Source organism: Glycine soja, chromosome 6, assembly GCF_004193775.1.
Source record: "Glycine soja cultivar W05 chromosome 6, ASM419377v2, whole genome shotgun sequence".
NCBI lineage: Eukaryota > Viridiplantae > Streptophyta > Magnoliopsida > Fabales > Fabaceae > Glycine > Glycine soja.
In genome coordinates, this window is record NC_041007.1 from 36671457 (window position 1) to 36689161 (window position 17705).

At 32.4% G+C, this 17705-nt stretch overlaps 1 pseudogene; it reads left to right on the plus strand.

The window, feature by feature from the left end:
* The first annotated feature begins 8528 nt into the window (after window positions 1–8528).
* On the plus strand, window positions 8529–17348 carry LOC114416179 (annotated as a pseudogene).
* The last annotated feature ends 357 nt before the right edge of the window (window positions 17349–17705 follow it).

Genomic DNA, 17705 nt, shown 5'->3' on the forward strand with positions numbered 1-17705 from the left:
CGCGCAGTGAAAAGGTCTGCTCTGGCGTGCGTCACTCGTCGAAGCGCTTCTGATTCAGTGAAGCCCTCCCTCGCGCCATCACCCTCTGAGGTTTGTACTTGTACCATGAGGGGTGGAAAAAGATAGATTATAAGAAGCATCTTAAGAAGCTTAGTGGTGTGCCCGTGCTTTTCATCCTAGGCAATGGTGGTAGCTTCAAATAGGCAAGGTCCTCTTTCTTCTTGTTCAGATTTAGTCAAAGTTGGTTTGCTTTTATGGTTAGTTTTTTAGTTCTGGGTTAAACTATTTCAGCATGTTAAAGAAATATTGGATTATTGTGGTCTAAAGCTGAAAACTGGAAAAATGTTATTGCGTGGTTTGAGTTGTTTTAATGTTTTGGGGATGTTCTTGAACATTTGAGGTATTAATTTCATTGGGAGTATGTTGGTTAGTTGTTATAGATTGATTTTTGAGTGGCTAGTGTAGTTATATTATATAGTATGATGACATGTAAACATAAATATGCATATCTAGTTTGCTTTTTTCAAAGTTTGAGGTATGCTCACTTGCTGGCCAAGGTTGCTGATTTGAATCTTAGATTCTAGGGTTACTTGACTCTCAGTTCATTCTTGAAAGGTTTTATAGCTGGAGTTTGTGAAATTCCATTGGGTAAGGGAATGTGGCTTCCTTTTCATTTGTGGAATTGAAAAACCAGGAAAAGAATGAAAAAAATGGAGAAATATGGCATAGATCCTATATGATTTAGGAAATTCACTATAATATTGATAATGATTTTCAGTTCAGTTATTTCTGTCATTGCAATTTTATTAATTTGATCACTTTTTATACTATTGTCACCCAAAATTTATATTTCTATTAACATTTTCTGTTACTTTTATCCACTAATAAGTGCGATCATTGGCAGCAGAATCTGATCGGGCATATCAGAATGGCCCCCTTGAGCGTACATTTTACCAAGAAGCTTCCCTAAGACCTGAAGAAGAAGATGTAGATATAAATTTATCTAGTTTCCAATTGCCCAGCCAGTACACCAGCAGGTTGGACTGGTTTGCTGTCAATCTTGAAGGTGAACATTCTGCCATGGATGGTGCGATTCTGGAAGAGCACACTGAATATGTTGTATATGCTATACACAAGGTATCATTTTTATCATTTATTCTTTGATAAAGTGAGAGAGAAACTTTACAGAGAAAGCTAATATTATTTGATTCTGAGAAGTTAGTTACAGAGATAGCTACAAAATAGGTATATATAGACCTTTGGACCTCTGAACTAAGCACACAGAAATATCTGTTAATAGAAACTAACTGCCTAACACTAATGGGGTGTTGTTAGCAAAAGCTAACAGCCCTTACAAATTGTTTTCACAGTTGTACAAACATATTACAAAACTATTTTCACAGTTATACAAACATATACTCCAACATTTATAGCTTATATCCAAGAGAAGAAAGTGAATATTGGATAAACATAACTAGTTTGTAATCTTAAATATTGAGATAGTTTATTTGTAGTTTGTAGATGGCAGATTTATTTTGAATTGAACTTGTTATCCTTGTCATGCAGTCAGCCTATTCACACTAATGGTATAAATAATCTCAATGAACCGAGAATGTTGTTTCTTATTATTGATTATCAACATCATCAAAATCCAAAGAATTATGTGACTTGTTAGGATAACATAGTCAAACCCTTAGCTCTACAAATGTTCCTTTAGTCTTTCTATGTCTTAGTGCTAGTAAATTTTTTTTATTGATCCTAATTTTAGACCATCCTATGGTAGGAAATAAACCCCTTGGCTTTATTGACGCTCTGTATAACACTCCTCTCTGTTTTCAAGTTGTTCACCTTAGACTTTATAGTTCTAGGTTATGCACTCTTTTCTTCAGTTGGTGCTATCTCTAATGTTTGCTCTTACTATCTGGCTTTACTTTGCTCGAGTTTGGTAATTCTTGAAATTTCTCTCTCTGTTCAATGCTTATGATGTGGCCTTTCAGATTTGGGACCAATATAAAGTTTCTTATGACGCTGGAACAAGAGAAAGTGTTGCAGTTTCTGGGAGTTTGCCAAAAAGTGTGATATTAGTTGGTCATTCAATGGGAGGTTTTGTTGCTAAGGCTGCTATTATCCACCCTCGTCTTAGGAAATCAGCTGTTGAAACTGTTCTTACACTTTCAACCCCACATCAATATGTTTATTTCCAATTGTTTTTATTCTTGTTGTATTTCTATGTGCTGCTTAAATGTTTGATGGGATACATGTATTTTATCCAGATCACCTCCTGTGGCATTGCAGGCTTCATTGGGTCATTACTTTGCACGTGCAAATTCAGAATGGATAAAAGGATATAAGGTTCAAACCACTAACATGGGACATTATGTGTCTGATCCAGTACTCTCTCATGTTGTAGTTGTATCTATTTCTAGTGCATACAATGATTATCAGGTATTGTTAACGTGTTTTCACCTTCCCCCTATATGCAGTAGATTTATCAGCAATGATATTTGATAGAAAAAGATGCTTTGTTTGTCTGTGCTTCAGAAGATTATTTTGCCTTATGCTTTGTTAAATTAGAATATTTTTCTTGATTTTGCATAGCAGCCCTCTTATTGTATCCATTTAGGGAAATTCTTAAGTTGTATCTCCTTTTTGAGTTACTGCAAAAGTATTTTATAAATTGTCATCTTATGCAACATCTATCTAGAAAGGAACATTGTTAAATTTTGAGTAAATGTTGGTTGTTATGGAAATTGATCTTTTGTCATCAGACTATGGAAGTTCTAGTTGTACACAGTCACAGAATCACATTTCTTACTATGGAATTCTAGTTTTATTCAATGATTATCGGGTGTTGTTAATGTGTTTTCACCTTGGCATAATGGTTTAGTTTTTCTTCTTTTTTTTTCTTCAGGTACGGTCAAAATTAACATCACTTGATAATATTGTGCCCCCAACCCATGGCTTCATGATCAGTAGTACAGCCATGAAAAATGTGTGGTTGTCTATGGAACATCAGGCTATTTTATGGTGTAATCAATTGGTTGTCCAAGTAAGTAGGTTTATTCTTGTCAAGAACATATACTTTTGGTTCTTCGTTATGTGGTCCTTATCATTTATATTCTTATCTAGGTATCACACACTTCTTAGATTGATAGATTCCAGAACTGGCCAACCACACTACTAAAAAAAGGCCTTCTACATCGGTTCTAATAGCCTTTCTACATCAATTATAACGCGTGGTGGTAACCCAATGTCGTTGAATAACGACATTGGTTTAAGGACCGTCTTTGAAGGGAGACTTTTCTACATCGGTTGTGTAGCTATAACCGATGTAGAATGTGAGTTTTTTACATCGGTTCTAAGGATGAAACCGATGTTGAATAGGTAGGTTTCTACATCGGTTATCAGTCAACCGATGTAGAATGGGAAGGTTTCTACATCAGTTATAAGTCAACCGATGTAGAATTGGAAGGGTTTTTACATCGTTTATCACTCAACCGATGTAGAATGAGGAGATTTTCTACATCATAACGCCTAATTTTAAACAGAAACAAATCTAGCTAGCAAGGTTGGTAACTTATTAATTGTGTGTGTGTGTGTTTGGTCATATATCTATCAATGGTAGAGTATGGGCTTATGATTATACCTGAAAACTTAGGCCAGGCCTTTATAGCCACCATTGATTGTGGACTCAAACATAAAGGCAAGGTTGCTGAAATAGCTGTCAAGAACAGAAACCTCCTCTGTGAAAAACTACAATGAGGAAAAGACTGTGCCTCAGGGAAAATGAAGCTTCCACGAGTGTACCTCACAGATTTCACAGCTATGTCAAGAGCATCAGCCACTTCCACTATAACAGTAACCTCAAATATAATCATTTGATTTAGTTAGAAATCAACTAAATCAAATAATGTATGCATTTTATTATATTTTTATTAATTTTGCAATTATCATTTGTAATTCACTTTAGCAAAACTAATTCAAAAGCGCGTTTAACATATACCCACAAAATAAGACGAAACATATACCCACAAAGTCATATGAAACATATAAGAACCACCTAAGCAAGTTGAAGGAATAAATCATAATTCTTAAACTTGAAGGTACCCAGATTTAATTGAAGGCACAAAATGGAGAATGGAAATTGAAGGTACCTATATTTAATTGATTCCTAGAATCCATCCTTGAGCTGAAAAGACTTGAATATTCTAGTGGCTGAAACCAACAGAGAAAGCATTACAGCAAATAAACTATGAAACATATTTTTAAATATGATTAATTTAATTTCAACACAAAAGTGTACTCAATTTTAAATAATTTTAAAAAAGGAGACACGTAAATACATGTAACTTAAATACAATTTTAAATAATTTAACATATTTTTATAAATCAATTTTAAATAATTTAAAAAATTATAATTTAAAATTTTGAATAAAAAATTAAAACATCAAGTCAAGAAAGAAAACAAATAATATAAGAAAGTGTACTCATTACTTAAGAAATAAAGGAGACACGTAAACATGTAACTTGAATCCCATGCCACAAATATTAGGAAGAAAAGATATACCTTTTTATGAATTGTAATGGCTTGACTTTTAGTGATGAATAGTGCATGTTTGTTTTATCTGCAAACTCTTATTGTGTAAAATATATGAGAACATAAAAAAATTATGAAAAATATAATTTCATACGTTCCAACAAAAAAAAATTCCATGATGCAATAAATTGTTTATTCTGATATTGTGGACAGCCTATGAATCACGTTGGAGTATTTCTAAGGTTGGATTAAAAGAAATCAAAATGAAAAAAATTGATCGAAATCATCAACATTACTAGCCTCCTTCGATCAAACGGATTCAATTATAAACAAAGTCGGCCTGGAGAATGAACAAGTTAATTTTCAATACCCAAAACATCTATATTGATTTTTTCCAGAATATATTACTTAGATATCATATGTTCCAGAGCATATATATTGAGAATATATTACTTAGATATCATAGGTTCCAAAACATATATATGTGTTATGGCAATCAACAGTAGCATCAAAAACATTTATTAAGAATCACCTGCATAATTTTAGTATTGCGGTGGTCATATTCATTTCTGAAGGGCACTTCACCAGTAACTAAATGAAATAGAGTGAAGCAAGAGAAATTAATTAAGCAGTAATCTTATTACAGAGAAACTGAATTTGTATTGAAGTTTAAGGAATAAATATAAGCTAGTAATATATATACCTCCGGGGCTCTATAATCAAGCGCACCACATGCAGAGTGAAGCAGCCCATCTTGCAAATATTGATTTGTTAACAATAACAGATAATTAATTACCAGCTAAATAATTTATTTATTTATTTGGCTATTTCTGTTTATACCTCCTCAGAGAACACATTTGGCCTCTGCCCTTGAAGAAAAAATGAGACTAAATTATCCAAAAGATAGTCACTAGGTTTGTAACCGTCGTTGAATGTTTCTATTAACCGTCGTTAAATGTCTATTTTGCAGTGGTGATATGATCTTTAAACATCTTAATATATAATTTTAATCAAATTATAGATATTGTGGTCAATCCATAATTAATCAAAATTATAAAGATCATTTAGGCATAAAACTTATTCATATGAGAATAAATCATATTATGTATTTCAAGATCAAAATCTAATATAATGGTGAATAAAATTCTCATATATAATTTCATAATTGAAACATAATATTATGCATTTGATTTCATATATATATGCATAGAATAAATTTTTTCCAAAATATATTCACGCACAAAGTAAATCAAAATTCCATAAATTGTAAAAGTAAACAGAATAAGGATATAATATATGAAAAATAAATATATATCAAAAACCCTTCAACGATCCAGTGGCTTGTGCGTATACTGGTATCCTGTAAGTCATGGGTTCAAAACCAAAAACACTATTCAACATCTTCAACCTCTAGTGGGTTAACCCCGACCCATATGCAGACCCAGTTGGTTAACAAAATGCAGAAAAATAAAAATCAAAATGTACCTCCAGCCATTGCCATGAAAGAGCTTCCTTGTTTCGATTCTTCCAAGCTCTCACTCTCTCTCTATAAATGGTGTATCAGACGAAATTAGAAAAGGTGATTCTTCCTTGCTTCAAATATGTTTTTGTTCCTGCAAGACAATGTTCTTTTTAATCTCTTAGAAATAAAAACCATTTTTTTATTATTCGTATGGTGTGGATATGATCAAACACATGTTGGTCATAATCCACCACCTTCAACAGCAAGGGTTCTTGGCCTTGGAAATGGCAATTTTGTCTCAGCTTCACTCTTAAGGCAAGCCACTATATGTTGATAACAACACACAGTTATTCACCTATTGGACGGTAAGCTTTGATGTTATTTTTTTATGCATGGCTTAGATTTTTTGTTTTAATGTTTGTGTTAGTCCAATTTTTTATCATTATTTTCTTTTATCAAACTCATTTCATGATATTTTGCAAAGTGATGCATATCAAGCTACTAGCTGCTACAATTTTCTTTGCTCTTGATTTATTCAAGTCGGTAGTGAAATAGCAATGGGTGCAACCATTTCCCGAGTTTCTACATACCAAAACTCCTAGTTCGATATCAGTATACTTATCTGGAAGGTAAAATCCCAAGAATCTTCCTAATTATTAACCTGGAAATGGAAACCACCATTTGAGCATCATAGTCTCATCTCATTATTCTTTTGACTAGGTGTTTGGCATGTGGACTATTGTAATGTCCCAAGTGTTTGGATTCTTCAAAACCTCTATCATCTTTCAAGCATTTGTATGAAACATGACATGTGGAGATCCAAGCCTATGTTTGCTAATTCATAGCTAATATGGGAATCTTGAGTTTTTACCGTGTTCACTTATTAACTAGCCAGTAAAAGCTTTTTTTTTATCTAGTATCAATAGCATTCTCTATGGTAGTGGCACCCTACTTAGAATCATCCTTATAGCACAGATCCCTAGTATCTCCACCTAGTTTCTTTGGATCAGGATATGAACCCCAATTTTAATTGATGATGGGGGCACTATTAACAATTCAGCCTGCATGAACTTTAAAAATTCATGATTTGCTCATACTCATGTCTATAAATGCACAGAACACATGTTGTGTTTTCAACCTTCACGCCCTTTTTAATTTACACACAATGGCCTTTTTTGTTGATGAGCTAAACAATATACATAACCTATATACTTTCATTTGTATAACATGCTTAAGTAGAGAAAATTAAAGAATACGAGCATTTTAAAATAGCAGCACAATTCTGAAGGATCACAAACATATGTTGTCACCCTAAAAAAATTAATTAATCACATTCAATTACATCAATTTTAATTAAAAATATTTTTTTCTCAACTTACCATTTATTGAAACTTGGTATCAGGGATAAAAAAATCTTATTTTGGAAGGTAGGGCAATGAGAACAATCGTCTGCAGTTTACCTCAAGGAGCAGTTTGAAAAGTTGGTTTTTTGAAGTTATATTGTTTTTTACTTGCAGTTTGGTCTATAGTTGGTTGGGTGAATTACCAATATATGCCTCTGCAACTCCATGTTGTATTTCACAACTTTGTTGCTGCTTGCTAGTGAGCTACATCTTTCTACTTGCTATTTATTACTCTTCCATGATTAGTTCATGTCATCTCTCATTGGTTCTAAAATGAATGAATAAGCATCAGCAATTGATAATACTATGATAGGTATGCATTTTATTGTAAATTACAAAAGGTTCCTATTGAGTGATGTGAAATCATATTTACTCTAAGAAGCAATTTCAGTTTTGACTATATGGGGAATAGCTTTTAGAGTGGATAAAATACTACTGATATTTGTTGAATCTTTCCAAGAGCTACCGTATAAGGCTTATGCCTAGTACTTGCTAGCAAGTATAATCACTACTATAAAATTAATATTTTACGACATCTATTCTAAGACGGTTGGCTTGAAACCATCTTAGAATAGAATACAGTGACAAATTTGTAAATAAAAGAAAAAAATGATGACGGTGGTATAAAAAACGTCTTTGAAAGTAAGTGTTCAAAGAAGGTTTTTACATGACTGTCATTAAATGCAAATGTTCAAAGACGGTTTTTCCACAAAAACTGTCTTTGAAATCCATTCAGTCTAATATATATAAAAAAAAGCTTAATTATTCACTCGTGCTCTTTATTGGTCTCGTGCAGCTCTCTCGCTTTTTCCGCTGCTCGAAGCTTGCCCCATGTGCCTCGGTCTTTCCCTAAACCATTTTGGTTCTCCACACATCGTTTCTGGGTTGTCTCGTGTTGACGTCATCATCTAGCCCCAAAGTCTAGATCACGGTGTTCCACACTGTCGTCGACATCATCCGCTTGTTCTTCAAGCCCTCGATGTTTCACGAGCTCCTCCGCGCAATCATGGTTGGCATCTTGACACTCCTGTCTGGCTTTAAAGGAAGGTACTTCAGAAGCACATTTGAGGAGTTGATAAATCTAGTTTCTCATGAGTCGTAGATTCTGAAGCCGTACATCAACGACATGTTTCTCGACATGCTTCAGATTGCCGAGAGTGGTAGCTTGAACCATGAAGGTAAGTGTAAATTGGATTGACTATGAGGATATCGACATGGGGTTCATTCTCTCTCTCTCTCTCATAGATATTAGGGTTTTCCCCAATTGAATTTGCCTATTGAAAACCCTTAATTCCCACAATAGATGAGAGCAACCTAGACAATACATTGTCACCTTCAATTCTTCTTATGACACAATTGTATGAAGTTTGAGCGGGTTGGTTTCATGGATGCAGCAAGGTAAGTTTTACCTTTCTATATTATTGTCATTTATTTATTTTAATAGAAATTTAATAAATTAAAAGACCCAATTTAAACCAAAGCACCTTGATTTCAAACGCAAGGATGGGTATTCTCTTTGGGTTTGCAAGGATGACAAATGGGTTTTGCCTAAATTGGGAGGACTTCAATTTGATGTTTCAACTGCTATATCCAAAAATGGTCTGTCTCTGTCTTCCTCTTCAAGTTACAGGAAGCAATATTGACTATCCCTCGTGGTATAACTCGACTAATGGACATCCTTATGGATCGTGAGGTACAAGACATCAATGCTTTGTTATCATTTCAATAACCTTTCCAAACTTTATTGTTGGTTTTTTGACATGTCTAAACAAGATATAGCTTTTTAACATATTCACTTATAATAATTTCGGGGTGCAATCTGATCCCTTAAATTCTCAATATTTACTGTTGGAAATCTTCTGGTAAGTTTTGTTCATTAATCCTCTTTTTTAAAATAAACCCTAAATATGCTACTTCTTTTTTAGAATATTGATGCTTGACTATTGTTTATATTGAGAAAATGATCAAGGTTTACCTTCCAGGTAATAAGGAATAAGGCATTATTGCTTCTTACTCATCTAATCCGTGAGGCTGAAGTAACTTTTTTGCTCTAATAGTACAGCACTTGACATTTTTTTTCCTTTTAAATTTTTCTTTAGTAGTAAATGTTTGTTATCTAAATAAATTTAATGATTATAAGAGATTCAAAAAATTGTCATCTTTGAAGGTGCATTTGAGAAGATCTTCATAAACATAAGATCATAAAAGAGGAGGGAAATTCAGATGGCGGTGTGTTGTGGTACAGGTGATAAATGGTTACTCTATGACAGTACTTTATTTAACTTGCTTTATGAGCTACATGATGTATGATATTAATGCATGATTATGGTCTACTTGAAGCCTACAAATTTAAACCTACCTATGTTTATACTTATATATTTTTATTTTTTTTCTTTTGATAAAATGTTTTTTTAAATACCTATAAAAAGGATACATGCTCCTGTTTCTAATAATTATGGGCTAATAGTGTTTGAAAACCACTATGTCCAAAACATGTTTATGGACTTTTTTTTTTTGGTTTCATTACTTGATCACATCTTCTAATTTAGGTATGATGATAAATCAAAACAGAAAAAACAAAAACAAAAGATACAGAAATCAAGAGTAATCAAATATGTATTATTTGTCATCCTTTGTTGTTGGTACAAGCATTGAAAATTGCTTTTTTATTGTTGACCAAAGATTTTGCATGTAAATCTTATTCATGTAATTATATTTTGAGCATGATTAAGCTTTGTATAGCTTTTAGTCTAGATACTAATTCTTAGGTTGTTGTGCAGGACTGCCTTGAACTATTGAACAATTTGCTTAGTAGCAATGCATTCAACCAGGTTTGTTGATTCTGTTGGGTTTATTCAGTTCTAAACCTGGTGCTGATTTCAACTCTTTATGGTTCAAGTACTATTAAGAGAGACTGTAGGACTTGACTCATTGATATTGATTTTGAAGTTGAGAGGAAGTAGTTTCACTTTTAATCAACAAAAGGTTAGATTCATTCAATTTTTCACTTTATTTTATGCTATTAGTGAAGTGAACCCTTATAGCTAACTCTTTTTTATCCATGCCAATAGACAATCAATCTACTCAATGCATTAGAAACCATTAAATTGTAACTAAAGGGAGGTTCTGAGTCTGATCCTGGGAAAGATATGAATAAACAGAAAAATAAGACTACTCTGGTTCAGGTTTGTTGTGAACTTATTCTTATGATGCTTGCATAAAACAACAATTTGGTGATCTTATCCTTCTATTTTTTGGATTTGGTTGTAGAAAAAGGTGTTGGACCATTTGTTAATATTAGGTGTTGAAAGCCAATGGGTACATGTTCCCGTTTGTTGTGCGGTAAGATAACTTCCTTGTCTCACATACCATGCTTTGATGTATTATCTCCAACATAAAAATATGTAATAAAATTACACACACACACAAACACAAACTAGTATTTTCTTGCTGGCATTATCTTTCATAGATTACTTGTGCATATAGATATGGTTGTGTATTGTTTCTCTATTATAAGTAATGAGAAAGTGATATGCTTGTATTTGGGCGATAGTAATTGTTGTTCTAGATGCTTTTTTGTGGTAAAATTAAGTAAAAACTAGTCATGTTGTTGATGCATCAGTTATGAAACGGTCCATGCATCCACCTCACTTTTGATTCTCATACATTTCAAAAAGCATTTTCTTTTTTATTATAGTAGTAGTTCCATTTTCATTTCTCTTGTAGCATTGATTTTTATTTTTTGTTCTGAAATGCTTAGTTTGTGAGAAAATTTCCTGTTGCGAAGAAGCACAAAAGGGTGCTCAGTTTTATACTATTAAATTCAATCTTTGTTAGGCAATGCAATGCATTGGTGATTTGATTGTTGGAGATTCAAAGAATCGTGATCTTCTTGCTAGCAAAGTTCTAAGAGAGGAGCCACACGTTGAACCTACTCTGAACTCTATACTTAGAATCCTTTTGAGAACTTCTAGCATGCAAGAGTTCATTGTTGCTGATTATATTTTCAAAAGCTTTTGTAAGGTTGGTTATGCATACTTCTTTCTTGATTTATTGCTTAAATAATTCCTTGTCACCATATATATTAACATAATTTAAGAGTTAATAAATTTTGATTGGTATTTGTTTATGGTCTTCAGTTTTTATTACACACATTTAATTTATGCTCCTCCTCTTGATTAACCTTGTCTAAAATAGAAAAATGATGATGGCCAATCAATACTGGCGTCTACGCTAATTCCACAACCATATTCCATGAATCATGTATTCCTCAAGGAGGATGTCAATATGCCTTTTGGCAGGTTTGTTTTGTTGGTGGTGCTTTAATGACTGTCCTTGTCTTTTGATAATATACTATAAGTATATAACTTAGAAAGGCAAATTACCACATGGGTATTTGGTATCCAATTTCTTCTTCCCTGAAACCCCCAAATTATTGCTTTTACTCTAAAGTGAAAAGAGAGGAGGAGAAATTATCTAAACCACAAAGACTCTGCTCTTGCCTCCACTTCCTAGTTCTAAGGAACATTTTTTTTAATTATTTTAAATATTGTTGTTGATAAATTATTTTATATTTAGGATTAAATTTAAAGAGAAAAATGATCATTATATACTACAAGATAGAATGACTAAAAAGATAAAAAGAATTATGTACAGATAAACTAAATAATATGCATTCAAATTTGATGATCTATTTGACATTCAATCTTATTAAAAATTGAGAATTTAACCGTTTTTATTCTTTGCCATATAGCATATAACCGTACCATGAACATTTGAGGCCCAAATGGGGAAACAATTTTGTGTTCCATAATCCATGTGATGATTCGTTACTTGGGAAAAAAGATAATAATGTTTTGTGATTTTAATATTATCAAAACTGGGTAAATGGAATGATACAATGGAATCTAAGTAGAAACTAATTTACAATAAAGTGATAAATTATAATTCATTTTTTATTAGAAGTAATGTTCACAGGCTATTTATTCTTAATTGTGAGTGATTATATTAATATTTCTATTTTTAATTTATTTTTTGATTTTTTTCTATCATATCAATTATAAAATTTATTATTTTCTCTTTATTACTTTTTATTATTTTCGCTCTACTTGTCTATTAAGATTATCTCTTACCAAATGTACCAATTAAAAACCAAGTAGGCCAAGAAATGCAGTCTATTAAAAAGTTAAACCAGGTGAGACTTGTGGAATTAAAAAATTAAGACTTGTCTGATGTACCTTTCCAGTATTCTTGAGAAAAATATTACATTCAAATTTTCTTTAATACTTTATCGCAAAAACAATGACTTTATCCATTTCTTTATACATTGCATAATTTTTTTATAGTAAATAAATCACTAGATCTTCAGCAGCTAGCATGGCATATATAAAAGATGTACATGGGAATGATTTGTCAGAAAAGAAAAATCTAGACCATCCAATTCTATCTTCAATCTTGGATTCTAACTTCATGAACCTTGTCAAAAGTCTAGAGGCAGATATTAGAGAACAAATTGTGGAGGTTTATAGTCGTCCAAAAATGAAGGTGGCAGTAGTGCTGGCAAAATTAGAGCAAAGATGTGGTGAAAGTGATGCTAAGTATATAAAGTAGTTGAAGGTTTTTGTTGAGAAACAGTGCTTTGAGATACAGGTGAGTCTTGAATTTGTTCCTTTTAGGTACTCTGACTGACTGTAACTAGGAAGGTGTTGTTGAATGTACTAAAATAAACCTTCAAATTCCATTTTCTTAAAGTGAGATTCTGGAATTAGTTTTAAATCGTATGCACATGACAATATTACCATAAATATTCTTGTTATGTGTTTACTAGTATATAGTATTGTTTACTTACATCTTCAATTTGTTCGGTAAGTAAGGCTCGTTTCTGATGGATTTCACATTAATCCATTATGGACTAATAGTACCTTAATATGTTAATAATTATTACTTTGGTGTGCTCATCCCATGAATGTGAGTAAGATTTCATTACAATAGGAAGTATGTAGGAGGCAGGTGGTTGTGCACTTGTCATGATATATCTATCTAATTTGGTGATTTTTCTTGTCATCATTTCAGGATCTTGTTCTTCAAAATGCTTCTATGGCCGAGGACCTGGCTAAGACAAGTAGTACTTTGCAGCCTGAGCAAAGAGTGAGTGGAGGCTTAGATAGAGTCCCAATTGACACACTGCGTAGAGATCTCCAAGAAGCATCTCAAAGATTGAATATGGTATGTTTGCTTGTGCATTTGTTCTGCTTTTAAATTTTTATTGTAGAGAAAATTATAAACCTTATAAATTATTTGCTCTATAATTTAACATAAATTTGCTTGACCCTATATTGTAGCTTGCTGAATTCTTTTTTGTGTTGGGAATTATTTAATTTTTTACTTCCTAGATTCTTTTTTTTCTTTTATTGTTTTGATTTGAAAGGAAATAGAATATGATATTCATAGATAAATTGAATACGAAATTGAATACAATCATGATACTGTTGTAAATCCGTTTACATATTTGAGCAAGTTTAAATATGTAAATGCATATGCATTATAAAAAACAATGCATATTGACAAAGCTCTAAGATATTATTTTCATTATTTTAATTTTTTTAAAACATATTCTAAGACGATTTTTAAATTCTTTTACAAACCGTCTTAGAAAGGTATCATTCTAAGATGGTTCTTAGCTAAGAGTCATCTTAGAATGATATCCTTCTAAGACGGTTCTTTGTAAAACCGTCTTAGAAGGGTATAATTCTAAGACAGCTTTTAGCTAAGAATCGTCTTAGAATGGTACCCTTTCAAGACGGTTCTTATATAACAATCGTCTTAGAATGACATTTTTCTAAGATGATTTTTTAGGAAACCGTCCTAGAAACATAGTCTTCTAAGATGGTTTTTAGCTAAAAATCATCTTAAAAGGGTATTCTTTTCTAAGACTATTTTCATTGAAACCGCCGTCGAAAGTCTTGACTTTCAACAATGTTGGCTACAAAGATGATTCAAAACCGTCTTTGAATGTCTTATATAACCATTGTTGTATGTGCCTTTTGTAGTAGTGAATATATTGTTGTAATTTGATTTTCTGTTAAATAGATTAAATATAGTATATTCTTTCTATAATAAAAGTAATGGAAATAAACATAGCCCATATGAATTGAATTCCATAAATGTTGATGGTGCTTATAATTTACATTTTTTTAGGAAACATATTCTTAGTGCCTGTTATTTGATGACCTTGCATTCTTTTTTAAAAACAAAACAGATTCCTAGAATCAGGTTTAATTATGCCAATATGTTTCTAAGTCACTAGGACTTTCATTTTACACGAGGTTGAAGTGCCATAATAGGTTTTAAGTGAAGGCATTGTGTGAGTGACACATGTTGATTGCTTTTGTAAGTTTGGTTTTCTACATATTCCTCACTTAAGTAAAAAAAAAAAAAATTGTGTCCATTATGCAATGTGGAAACGTAAATTGACTGATGATATTCTTTACCTAGATCTCACACATCCCCTGGAATGGCTTTTTGGAATTTGAAGCTATCATTTTCCTTGTAGACACCCTCAAGACTAAAATTGCAATGTAGACACACTACTACAAATATTGCTTTTTACGACGCCTATGCTACGACGATCATATAGGAAACCGATTTAGAAAGTGGTGCGGTGGCATTTTTGTAATTATTGTAAAAAAATACATTTTACGACACATTCTAAGGCAGTTATTAAAAACCGCCTTAGAATGTTATATGTTATAAACTTTACGACGGGTTTTAGTAAAAAAAACCGTCATAATTGGGTTAAAAAAAAACAAAGCGCGCAGAAAACCTTTCACATTACCTCTCTTTTTTTCCTAGCCCCTCTTCGTGAACCTTAGCCCCTCTTGCTTGTTCTGTGAGTGAACACTTTGACAACTCTCTTTTTTATCTAGCCCCTCTTCGTTACAATTGAATCCTAGCCCCTCTTGCTTGTTCTGTGAGTGAACACTTTGACATTGAAGCAACATAATCCTCTTCGCTGTTCTTCCATTCGATCAACCCGACGATGCACGTGGACGACTCTTCTTACGGCTCGAAGGTCCTCTGAATCAAGGAGTTCGTGAAGAGCAAGGCTTTCTCCACGGTCCTTACAACTAGGTTAGTCACTTACTTACTTAATTAGGTTAAGCTTTTTTTAGGCGAAATAATCTTCGTGTAGTGTTGAAGAGATGTGGCGGGTACGATATAAACTTGTTTTAGTCTCTACTAGTTGATTCAAAGACACTTTTTGTCAATGTCATAAAAATTCATGGTTTATTATATGTGGCTGAGGACTAATTGTGGCATTTCACTGTTGTAACTATCTTGTTCTGCATTGGTTTATAAATAAGAACAATTTGCTTCAATACGGTATAAGAAAACACAATACGCTTGGCTTAAGGAGTTTGCCTATTGTTTTTATTTTGTATATGATATTGATATTAATGTTCTTTTGTTGGATGTAATTTATATCACAAATTCACAATGTCATATCCTGCACACAGGTTGTATTTCTTTAACTTTGGTGAGTAGTAATATTAGTCAAAATTTTCACAAGAACTTTCTGTTATTTAGTCTAATAGAAGGCTAGATGTAGTCATTTCTATAACTTATAAGCTAAATGTACGGCTTCTTTGGATTGGAAAAATGTTTTGCTTGCATTTCCACTTTCCTGTTTTCACTAACAGTTATAAAAAATAAAAAATAAAAAATAAAAAGCCATCTTATTTTCATTTTTTTTCTTTGTTTCCACCATTTCCAGTACAAATATTCGGAAACAAGAAACAAAATGATAATAAGGTAACATTTTTGTTATTATATGTGAAAACAAGAAATACAAATAGAAAAAGTTTTCTCCAAATGGAACAAGTCCTAAAATATCTTATTGGATTATTTTCCATTAGATGATTACCTGAAAGCAAAGGTAAAGAGGATGAGTTTTGAACCAGTTTTTGCACTAGCATGGTTGAGCAGGGGAAACAAGATTTAGATTTTGTTTACCTTTGAAAACCATCATGTCTCTATCATGAATACCATTTTTGTGAGCTTGCACAGATAAATTTAGGAGTAGCTTGGATTCCCATGTATTGATCTTTTAGAAGCTCCCTTAACAAGTTTTTTTGTGCAGTAAACTTGAATTAGTTTCATCTTTCAAGTGAGGAACTCTTACTGCTAGCAAGTAGCAAGTTAGCCTTTTATGTAACCATAAGTCTCATCACAATACATGGCCTTTCATAAAAAAAAAATGTCATCAATGGGTATTGATTACTGAGTTTTGGATGATGAAGTTATGTAACTAATGGAACTTTGCTACTACTATTCTCTAAATGCCCTTGATGCATTGTGTTGTCCAATGGTTCCTGTTTTCTTATAATTGTCTGTATATAAGCTCCGGAACTAATTTAAGTCCAGAGACAATGTACAGATTCATGAAAAATAAATATATATGGCAAAGATAGAAAAACAATACTGCAGGCTCTTTGAGGGCCCTCCTTCCTCCCACCCCAAAACTAACCTTGCTTTTTCTCTTCCCCTTTCTCACACTCCACTACCCCTTGTACTACCCTTCCAACAGAATTCTCCTCTGACTCATTCTCTTTCTACCATCTGTTCATTTCATTAAGCTGCACATTCCTATTGTTTGTATTCTTCGTGATTTCCTCATAACCTTTGAGGCTTGATTCTCTGCTTCTCACCTTATCTCTCCTACAGTATACCTTAGTTATGACTTATGAAAGGTCTATCAAGAAATAATTTATTAGAGCTTCTATAGTGCAGAAATTTATCCTTTTGCGGCTTTCTTGAACTGATGGATTGTGTTGCGCAGAACTATACAACTGGAAATCCTGCTCCTGTGTTGTATATTCAGAATTTGGCAAAAGATGTGATTGCTAATGATTTCTATTTTACCTTACTAGATTCAGGTTTTGTTTAATAGTCTTCACTTGCAATTTGAATGCTTTATATCTAAAAATGAAATAATGATATTATAAAAAAAACAAAATACCGAGATTTTCATATTATATATTGTATGAATGTTAATAAATGTTAGGAGATTGAAATTGATACCAGTCTCAAGCAGGTTGAAGATAACATTTTTGAAATATGTCATATCAACACCTTCCCTTTTCTTTGATCTTTCCATATTGCGAAGGTCATCCTTTAACATTGCCTGCTACAGTTAGAATATTTGAATCCAAATGTAAAATCACATTAGAAATTTCAATTTTAAATAAACCTGAAAAATTAGTCCTGCAATTAAAGAAACAACATTTAAAAAAATTAGTCCTGC